Raw genomic sequence first — 11,317 nt, forward strand, 5'->3', positions numbered from 1 at the left:
GCAATTAAAATCACGTTTGAACAAGAAGTTTAAAAAAAAGGGGGATTTGTCGTCAGCAATAACAGGAACAGAAACATCATGTAAAAGTTATTTTTTGACTCCGGACAACAAAGAAGATTCACAGATTGTAATCTGTTGTTATTTCTCTTGAATGGGGAACAACTGATTTCATTCAGAGAAAACTATTCCAACTCTTTATATTTCATCAATGAGGTTTATTACTATATTTATACTACAGCCTCTATTTTTTTCTCAGATTTCCTCAGGAATTTCCATCATGTGCTTCCTTCAAGTACAGTTGGAAACAATTACATGTCATGTTTTCTGCACACGTCTTACAGAAACTGTGTGAAAAGGTCGTTGTGAAACTTGTTATTCAACTCAAGAGTAATAAACATCTTTTATTACAGTATCAACAGTTTTATGTCTAAACATCTTTCTATTTACTCAGGTTTTTATTTATTATACAATCGATTAATTTGCAACGAAATAGTTTATAATTTAGATAAAAGTCTCTTTTTGAGCAAAGTCAAATTATGAACAGCTTGTATGTTTTCTGACGTCATCAGACACATGTAGGGGCTTAATGTAAGAAGGAAGAAAGGTTTCCACTTGTGCATTCTCTCCTTTTGGCTGGTAAATAAATATAACTTTGTTAAATTTTGTCAGATGGAATGTATAAAATAATTATTAAAAGCATCTTAATATGCAACATCGTCTTTAAAACTTGTAGAAACTGAACATAGAGGCGCAACGCGGTGGAGCTCACGTGGCTCTATTGGCTTGTTCTGCTCTAGTAGGACAACACTGCCCCCTGCTGGACACTTGTTGTAAACACCATTTCTGTTTGCATGACCCTTTAAACTGCATTGGATTATCCAAACATGGCAATTTTTGTTTCTATTAATATTGTGCTGAAACGCTATATCGTGTAGGAAGCAATCACAATGGGGCAATTGAAGTTACACGGGAGCCTACAATTCCCACAATGCAGCTCGGCAGCTTTTAATGAGGCCCCTGCCTGATGAACGCTTCCTGCATCTCAAACCTAAGCTGAGAAATCGGTTTCCTCCAGACCTACAGTAGACTTTACCTTTAGGAGTAAAATGGAGCGTACTGTACCTTTAAGTACAACATCATACACAATAATCTACCGATAGGAATCAATACACCAACTATCAATATCAGTAAGGAAGGAAAGAAGGAAGGAAAAAAAGAAGGAATGAAGGAAAGGGAAAAAAGGAAGGAAGGAACAGCTGAGGGAAAGTAGAGATGGAAGGAAGGAAGGAACGGCTGAGGGAAAGGAGAGATGGAAAGAAGGAAGGAAGGGCTGAGGGAAAGGAGAGATGGAAAGAAGGAAGGAAGGGCTGAGGGAAAGTAGAGATGGAAGGAAGGAAGGAAGAAAGGAAGGAAAGAAGGAAGGAATGGCTGAGGGAAAGGAGAGATGGAAGGAAGGAAAAAAGGAAGGAAGAAAGAAAAGAAAGAAGGAAGGAAGGGCTGAGGGAAAGTAGAGATGGAAGGAAGGAAGGAAGGAAAGAAGGAAGGAATGGCTGAGGGAAAGGAGAGATGGAAGGAAGGAAAAAAGGAAGGAAGAAAGAAAAGAAAGAAGGAAGGAAGGGCTGAGGGAAAGTAGAGATGGAAGGAAGGAAGGAAGGAAAGAAGGAAGGAATGGCTGAGGGAAAGGAGAGATGGAAGGAAGGAAAAAAGGAAGGAAGAAAGGAAGGAAAGAAGGAAGGAAGGGCTGAGAGAAAGTAGAGATGGAAGGAAGGAAGGAAGAAAGGAAGGAAAGAAGGAAGGAAGGGCTGAGAGAAAGTAGAGATGGAAGGAAGGAAGGAAGAAAGGAAGGAAAGAAAGAAGGAAGGGCTTAGTGAAAGGAGAGATGGACATTGGAGGTGATGACCGGTAATATTTGGCGTGATGGTGACGCCGGTGGAGCTGATCCAAAACAACCTCACACACACATTTCACCTGCCTGGTTGAGATGAGGTCACTCTGAAGGCCTCGCGTCATTCCTGCAGTACCCGACTGCGCCACCAGGTGGCAGCGGTGGCCCGCCTGGTTGACTGGAGCTCATGAACCGATTAACCCCGGAGTGAGAGAGCGCTCAACCCGCCGGCCGTGAGATGTGAGCCCGAGTCACGCCGCTTTAGGCCGAGTCCAGGAGTCCATCTTGGTTTCTCTGTCCCCTCCTGACCCCTTAGACAAGAGCACACACACACACACACACACACACACATCTCCTCTTTGCATTTTGCTGCTTTGGAGCTGCATGTGTGTGTGTGTGTGTGTGTCTGTGTGCGTCTGTATGCGTCCGTGTGTGTGTGTGTGTGTGTGTGAGGGCGCTGCCACCCCTGCCCAGACTACTAATGCCCCGACCCGCTTCTCATTAGAAGGTCCCGTTTGAGTCCGGCCATCTGCACCAGCTGGTTGGCGAACCGTCTGCCAACCGTTTGATGTCGGCGACGTGCTCACGACGCCCCCCCCCCCCCCCCCTCACCTCCAAAACCAGACTTAAAGAAACCCTTTTTTGCTTTGTAGTTTTATAAAAGCCTGAGAAAAGTCCTGATGTCTCCATCCAGGCCGGGGGGCCTGAAGGGGGCCGAGGAGGGTCTGGAGGGTCTGGAGGGTCTGGAGGGTCTGGAGGGTCTGGAGGGTCTGGAGGGTCTGGAGGGTCTGGAGGGTCTGGGGGTCTGGAGGGTCTGGAGGGTTCTGGAGGGTCTGGGGGGTCTGGGGGGTCTGGGTTGGTCTGGAGGGTCTGGGGGGTCTGGGTTGGTCTGGAGGGTCTGGGGGGTCTGGAGGGTCTGGAGGGTTCTGGAGGGTCTGGGGGGTCTGGGTTGGTCTGGAGGGTCTGGGGGGTCTGGGTTGGTCTGGAGGGTCTGGGGGGTCTGGGTTGGTCTTGGCAGATGTGTCGACAGGAAGAGGAAACGTCGAGATTTGGGTTCAAGTCTATTGATGGAAGCGTTGGTCACAATCGATGTGTTCAAGGACCGCGGGAAAGATCACGATCCGATTGTTTTTGGTGATTGTTTGAAGAAAATCAGCTTTTTAAAAGAAAAGGAAGAAAAAAGAAAATGTTGTGACTTCATCTTCCTCATTTCAGAGACATTAAAATATGACAATACTTTAGCTCTCCAGGGATCAAACCGTACCCGGATAAAAGTACTTCCTCTTCCTCCTCCTCCTCATCCTACTCCTCCTCTTCCTCCTCCTCTGGTAAACATCAAAGGGCTGTTGATATAAGTTCCTTCACACTCGAAACCTTTTCACTGTCAATGCATGACAGAAAATATGATTATGACATTTTTATAAAGTCATTTTAGAAAGGAGGAGGAGGAGGAGGAGAAGGAGGAGGAGGAGGAAGAGGAGAAGGAGAGGAGGAGGATCTGTCCGTTTCTCAAACTCCTCCTCGCTGTCTATCACTTCACTCTTCACTTTTTGCAGCAATCTTTCTTTCCTCTCACCTCTTCCCTTCTTCCCATCCATCTCCCCCTCTCTCTCTCTCCCTCTCTCCATCTCTCTCTCCATCTCTCTCTCTCTCTCCCTCCCTCCCTCTCTCTCTCTATTTGGCTGATGTGTCATGCTGACCCACTTTATTTCAGGGCTGAGGTAAAGGAACGAAGGAAGGAAGGAAGAAAAGCTTATGTATTGTTGAGCACTTTGCCTAATAGTACACACACACACACACACACACACACACACACACACACACACACACACACACACACACACACACACACACACACACACACAAAGTAATAGGTGGTGGTGGGGTCCACAGTACAGATGTGGCCACATTAATTTAATAGGTACACCCAGCCGTAAAGAGATGTATGAAGACAAGATAAACTCTCTTAAAGTTATACGACAGGATAATATAAATAATATATATAATATATATAATATATTCTAACTCAGTCAATGTGAATAGCACATTTACTTACATATAATTTAGAGGTACTGGAGTATATATTTCATGCTCGTTATACTTTTACTCAGGTTTTTCACAGCTACTTCAGATCTACTTCATTTCACACGCAAAACACATTTTATTGTGTTTTATGCGACGGAGAAAGTTAAAATCCGTCTCCTCCACATTAATGCTGAGCGATAATAATCCCATCAGGAATAAGTTTACGTTATAAAACGTGTTTCAGCGTTATGTGTATTTAACATGTTAACGCTGCATTAACATGTATTAACATATATTAATATACATTAACATGTATTAACGTATATTAATATACACGGTGGCTCAGTGGGTAGCACTGTCGCCTCACAGCAAGAAGGCCCTGGGTTCGAATCCCGGTCATTCCAGGTCCTTTCTGTGTGGAGTTTGCATGTTCTCCTCGTGCCTGCGTGGGTTTCCTCCGGGTACTCCGGTTTCCCCCACCATCATAAAGACATGCACCGCAGCCTCACCCCGGTTCGTATGGATGTGAATGAGTGTTGGTGGTGGGGGAGGGGCCGTAGGCGCTGATTGGCTGCCACGCTTCCGTCAGTCTGCCCCAGGGCAGCTGTGGCTACTGATGTAGCTTACCACCACAGGGATGACTGTGTGTGTGTGACTACTGGACTCTGTAAAGCGACTTCGGGTGCCTTGAGAAGCGCTATATAAAATAAATGATTATTATTATTATTATTATTAACAACAACAACAACAACAGGGAAGTTATATAGTCTGGGAAGATTTGAGGGGCGTCCAGAGAGAGAGAAGTCAGACAGGTGGAGGACAGAAGAGCAGGTAGAGAAACTCTCCATCCCTCCCTCCTGTCTCTCTCTCTCTCTCCCTCCCTCCTGTCTCTCTCTCTCTCTCTCTCTCTCTCTCTATCTCCCTCTCTCTCTCCCCCTCCCTCCCTCCTGTCCCTCTCTCTCTCCCTCTCTCTCTCTCTCCCTCCATGAATCTTTGATGCTGGCGACTAAAACCAGCTGTAAAAAAAGTGTGACAGCTGAAAAGCGCTCGGAGGAGAGCCGGGAGCTGTCTGAGAGACGGAGGAGGTGGAGAGATGGAGAGATGGAGGAGGTGGAGAGATAAGAATAAGAATAAGAATATACACTTTTATTAATCCCCAAGGGGAAATAAATTCTCTGCATTTAACCCATCCTTAGTTATTAAGGAGCAGTGGGCTGCGGTGAAGCGCCCGGGAAGCAACTGGGGGTTCAGTGCCTTGCTCAAGGACACTTCGACTTGCAACTAATGGGGAGAGCGGGGATCGAACCCACAACCTTGCGGTTGCAGGACGGCCCTCTTACCCCACTGAGCTAAAGCCACCCCAAAATATATAGAGGAGGTGGAGAGATGGAGGAGGTGGAGGAGGCGGAGAGATGGAGGAAGTGGAAAGATGGAGGAGGTGGAGGAGGCGGAGAGAGGTGGAGAGATGGAGGAGGTGGAGAGATGGAGGAGGTGGAGGAGGCGGAGAGGTGGTGCATAGGAACACACGTGTATTATATGGGAAACGTAGATCGTGATCAGCTGATGAATAAAAGCGTTTCGTTATCTTCAAATAAATGTTTGTTTTGTCGGTCACATAAAATGCAAAAACATGTGCTCTCTGCCTTTGACCTTTGACCTCCTGGGGAGGTGAGAGCCACCGCCTCATCCTTTCCCTGTTCTTGTGAGGACGTTCGGCCATTCTCACACACACACACACACACACACACACACACACACACACACACACACACACACACACACACACACACACACACACACACACACACACACACACACACACACACACACACACACCGTGGGCGGAGCGGGGCCGTTGAAATATTGATGGAGGCTCTCCGCTCGGCCGTAATGAAAAATCTTCCTCCGATAAATGTTTCATCCTCCAGATGCATCAAGTGAGCCTTCCTTCAACGGGGGGGGGGGATGTCAAATCAGAACCGAGGGGGAAAGAGCCTCACATATTATCCTCACCCACAATATATATGTACATATATATATGTATATATATATATGTACATATATATATATGTAAATATATATGTGTGTTCCGAGTGCCTGCGCACGTTCCAAGTCCCGGTCCACGCTCGTGGCTCGGCTTGCGGCGCGGGAACTTTTTTTTGTGAACTTATTGTTTTCTCCTCGCCGACTGTAATTAGAAATAAAAAAAGTAAAGTAAATAACTTCAGTAAATCACCAGCGCCACTCCAGCAACATGATCAAAACACCCAATAAAAGACTACATTTCATAATAAAACAGTCAAATAGAAGCTGTGCCTCCTTTACGAGTCGCCCAGCTGCATTGAGTGGACAGATATCACATTTTAATAAAGCTTCTTTTTAATCTACTCTTTCTTTACAGGGTGAGTTACCCAAAGTGGCCACCAGGGGGCGACAACAACCTTCGGGTGAGCGGAGCGCAGAAGGAAAATGGCCGACGCTGTCGAGATGAGGAGTGCGAGTCGAGCCGTGACCTCACGGGGTGACGGGGAGGCCGGAGAGGAGGAGGAGGGCGACGCCGGGATGAGGAAGAGGAACTGGCGGCGGCAGTAATGGCGTTAATGGAATCGATCGTCGAGGTCAGAGCGTTTTATTTCTTCTTCTTCTTCATCCTCCATTGATCTTAAACTCCCAAGTGCCCGTTGGACTCCTCCCTGTTTCACGTTCTCGTTGTTGTCGTCGCGGCGCAGCGTTCGCGTTGCCATGAGCAACCAGAAGCATCTCATGAGTCAACTCTACGTTCTCTTTCTTCAGACAATCGTGCCAGAAGTGGACCGTGAGCGGGCGGAGGCGGAGCTTAAACACGACGGAGCCGTGAGCAGCATCAATTAACAGTCTTCTTTTTCTTCTTCTTCTTCTTCTTCTTCTTCTTCTTCTTCTTCTTCTTCTTCTTCTTCTTCTTCTTCTTCTTCTTCTTCTTCTTCTTCTTCATCTTCCTCCTCCTCTTCTTCTTCTTTCTCCTGGATGAAGGAGGTTAGCGGCCGTGAGGCGTCACGTCAAATGTTCCTAGCAGACGTTCTGATTGTTGTTGTTGTTGTTGTTGTTTGTCGTGGTTTGCTTGTGAAGCTGAGACGGCGTGCGTGACCTTCAGAGGACGAACAGGAAGCTGCTCCTCCTCGAATGAGAGGAGACAAGACGTGTGAATAAAGACACACACACACGCACGCACACACACACACACGCACGCACACACACACACACGCACACACACACACACGCACACACACACACACACACACACGCTGGCTTCAATGGCCGGTCGCTCCATTGTTCTCCTTTCCATTTAATGAAAGAAGAAAATAAATCACAGGTGGGTTGGAACAGACATTACCAGAGGGCCCTGAATGCACCGCCGTGTGCGTCGTGCATCATAACAATACACAGTTGGCACGCTCATGCCAGGGGGGGGGGAGGGGGGGGGCTGAAACAGGATGTGGAAGCGCTGCCGACCAGGAGGGGGCGGGGCCGTCGGCAGTGCCGGTGTAATGAGAGCTGAGTGATGGGCGCCACAATGGAGGCTCGTGTCCTCAGAGCGGCGTACAGGCCCCGCCCCCCTCCCCCCCCCACACCCCGGGGGGCTCCCACCCAGATTAAAAGGGTAACAATAAACGGCATGATTAAAAGATTGAAACTATTCTCTGAGGAGAGAAGAGGAGGAAGCTTTGTTTTTACCGTTTCCTGTTTCCTCTCAAATAAATAAATAAAAACAGATATTTTTTTTGCATCTAATTTAAATATATAATTAACATGATTGCGCCAGTCTTAAAAGGCTTCAGTCATTTGGATGATTGCATTTACATGCTTTGGGGGCGGGGCCTGATGTCGCGGAGCTTTAATGAGGCCTTGGAGCTCGCGGTCGACACCGGCTTGTTTTCTCTAAACCTGAAGACGAGGGACTTTACGGTTTTAATCTTTCTGATTGAGCCTCGCGGTTCACGAGCCGACGGCGCCTCGGATCAACGGCGGGAATTGTGGGTAAACCGGCGGCATCACGGGGTCCCACTCCCACCCGCCGCCGCACTACATCACCGATCACTTAGCAGATGAAGAGGCGGCTCTCGCGTCGTCACGGTGATATTTCACACGTTTTTTATTATTTATTATTTAACCGGCGTCGTAAATACTGCCGTCGTGTCCCGACTCTTCCTCACGGCGCTCTGATGATTATTTATTCATAAACATTCCGTCTGTAACGTCTTTTACAGGGAAACACTTGAAGTGAAACAACGCTGCCTCCTCTTCCTCCTGCTCCTCCTCCTCCTCTTCGTCTTCCTCCTCCTGCTCCTCCTCCTCCTCTTCCTCCTCCTGCTGCTCCTCCTCTTCCTACTCCTGCTTCTTCTTCTTATTTCTCCTTCTTCCTTCTCCTCTTCTTCTTCTACCTCTTCTTCTTCCTCCTCCTCTTCTCCTCCTCTTCCTCCTCTTCTTCTTCATCGTCTTCATCTTCCTCCTCCTCTTCTTCTTCCTTCTCCTCCTCTTCTTCGATTTCCTCCTCCTCTTCACCTCCTTCCTGCACACAGGGATTTGAACAAAAGGACATAAAAAGTTAGATGTACCACGACTTTTAGGGGAATTACGAAATAAAATCCATCAAACCGCTTCTATTGATCTGTAACTCATCCAGAGTTGGCTCCGCCCCCTCAGAGGATGACCTAATCAATAGCTGCTAATCCAGAGGCCGCACTAACTATTGACGACCCCTCTGTGGGCCCATTCATTCACACGGGGGGTCAATTAAATATCCATCTCGGCCGTCAGACTCGTGGCGTCCAGTCGGTTAGAGCCGGCTGGCGTCCCCGCGGGGAGGCGGGAGGGTGAGAGGGCGGCGTGGACGAGGATTTAGGGCCCTGAAGGCACCGCGGGTCACATGTCGCTCCTTTCTAACCGAGAAGATGTTGACTTATCAGTCGGCTGACGGCTGCAGCTCGGCATGACGGTGTGAAAGGAAAGGTCTCCCGCCCGGCCTCGCTCTCTTCCTCCCAGTTGTCTGAGTGTGTGTGGACCTTTTAACCGTGGCGTGCGTCGTGGCTCGCGGTTTACAGAATGTTTTCTATAATTTTGCACTTTGGTGCGCTGACAAAAGTCGTTAATCGCATTTCAGACATTTCTAGGTCTCACTGGAACTTGAGCTGAAAAAACCACAAACACACATCGTCAGCTATCTCTATTTGTCTCACACACACACACACACACACACACACACACACTGGGCCGGTTATTTTGTGGTAATTTAAGAAATTAGGTCTGGGGGAGGAAGGCGGTCTGACTTCACTCCTTCCACACCCGCAACACTGAGACAAATGTAGCTCATAAAGCTTCCCTCAAAAACCAAATATGCCACCTCTCACCTCTTCACCTCCTTTGACCCAAATCCTGCAGGTATCCTCTTTCTTCCCCAGGTGACCCCCCCTGACCTCTTCAGTGGTGTCGGGTCGCTGTCAATGGAACAGTGTTACCAAAACCCACCGATATGAATGCCGGTGTCAAAACAATGACAGGCCGCTCACAGACAAAGACCTGCCCTGGAAACTCCTGGAGTTTAAATAGAGTGCAGTCAAGCTCCGCCGGGACAGAAAAGGCTCCCGCGGTCTTTCTCCTCCTCCTGAGAACAGGTACACATTGCGCCATCGTGTATTTGAAAAAGATTAGGAGCGTCTCTTAAGGGAAACTTCGACAATTTAACGAGTGGATGGTATGTGCCAATGGACAATGTTCAAGTAAGCAGCCATGTTCAAAACAAATGCTGCAAGAGGGCGTTTCCAGTGCCGAGAAATATAAAAGTGCTCTCTAGGATAGCCTTCTAGTGGAGAAAACATGATGAAATACCTTCTAGTGGAGAAAACATGATGACATGACCTGTAGGATAGACTTTGAGTAAAGAAAACGTGATGAAATGCCTTCTAGTGGAGAACGCGTGATGAAATTCCCTTTAGGATAGCCTTCTAGTGGAGAAAACGTGATACAATATCTTCTAGGATAGCCTTCTAAAAACGTAATAAAATGCTCTCTAGGCTAGACATCTAAAGGGGGGAAAGTGATGAAATACCTTCTAGTGGAGTAAATGTGATGACATGTCATCTAGGATAGCCTTCTAGTGGAGAAAACATGATGACATGACCTCTAGGATAGACTTTTAGTTAAGAAAATGCGATGAAATGCCTACTAATGGAGAAAACATGATGGAATGCCCTCCAGGATAGCCTTCTAGTGGAGAAAACATGAAAAAGACCCTCCAGGATAGCCTTCTAGTTGAGAAAACATGATGGAATGCCCTCGAGGATAGCCTTCTTGTGGAGAAAACATGAAAAATACCCTCTAGGATAGCCTTCTAGTGGAGAAAACATGAAAAAGACCCTCCAGGATAGCCTTCTAGTTGAGAAAACATGAACAAGACCCTCTAGGATAGCCTTCTAGTTGAGAAAACATGATGGAATGCCCTCGAGGATAGCCTTCTCGTGGAGAAAACATGAAAAAGACCCTCTAGGACAGCCTTCTAGTTGAGAAAACATGAAAAAGACCCTCCAGGATAGCCTTCTAGTGGAGAAAACATGATGAAATGCTCTATAGGATAGCCTTCTAGTGGAGAAAAAGTAATGAAATACCTTCTAGTGGAGAGAACTTGATAAAATACCCTCTTGGATAGCCTTCTAGTATAGAAAAAGTGATGAAATACATTCTAGTGGAGAAAACGTGATGAAATGCTCTCTAGCATAGACTTCTAATCTAATTTAAAGTTGCCTTCATTTACTTTGATTTTATGTTTCTACTGATTCTGTATCTGTATACGTCCACGATGCATTCTAATGGCGTGTTGAGCTCTCATGAACTCTCGTGATAAGAAGCGCCGACAGGACGGCGGCGATCAATCTCTCCGTCTAAATGTTTAGACGTACAGCCGTGTTACTTCCCATGTTAACACACACATCCATTAGACGACCCGCGGAGACGCCCTCCGACCTGCTGGGCCTTTATCACTGGGAGACTCTGCACCTGGCCACCGCGTGTGTGTGTGTGAGTGTGTGTGTGTGTGTGTGAGGGAAAGTTAGTGTCTTTATGTGCAGTACAGTGTGCATGAGCGAGTGTCTGAGACTTTGTGAATGAGCGTGACTTCCTGAGCCAGAGTCGGAGTGTTTTTATGTCACAGGTCAGATTGGGGAGAGAACGGCGAGGTTGATGGGCTCATGACATAACAACCACAACATGCCCCCCCCTCACACACACACACACACACACACACGTATGGAATGCCATTTTTCAGCCCCGGTCTGACTTTCCTGTTTGAATTGGAAGCGCAAACATCAGCCTGTCTTGATAAATGGTGTTTTTCCAGGGCCAAAGGATCAAGGCAACTGTAATGCAGTGTAAATTGAT

This window comes from Pseudoliparis swirei, chromosome 20, assembly GCF_029220125.1.
Source record: "Pseudoliparis swirei isolate HS2019 ecotype Mariana Trench chromosome 20, NWPU_hadal_v1, whole genome shotgun sequence".
Taxonomy (NCBI): Eukaryota; Metazoa; Chordata; class Actinopteri; order Perciformes; family Liparidae; genus Pseudoliparis; species Pseudoliparis swirei.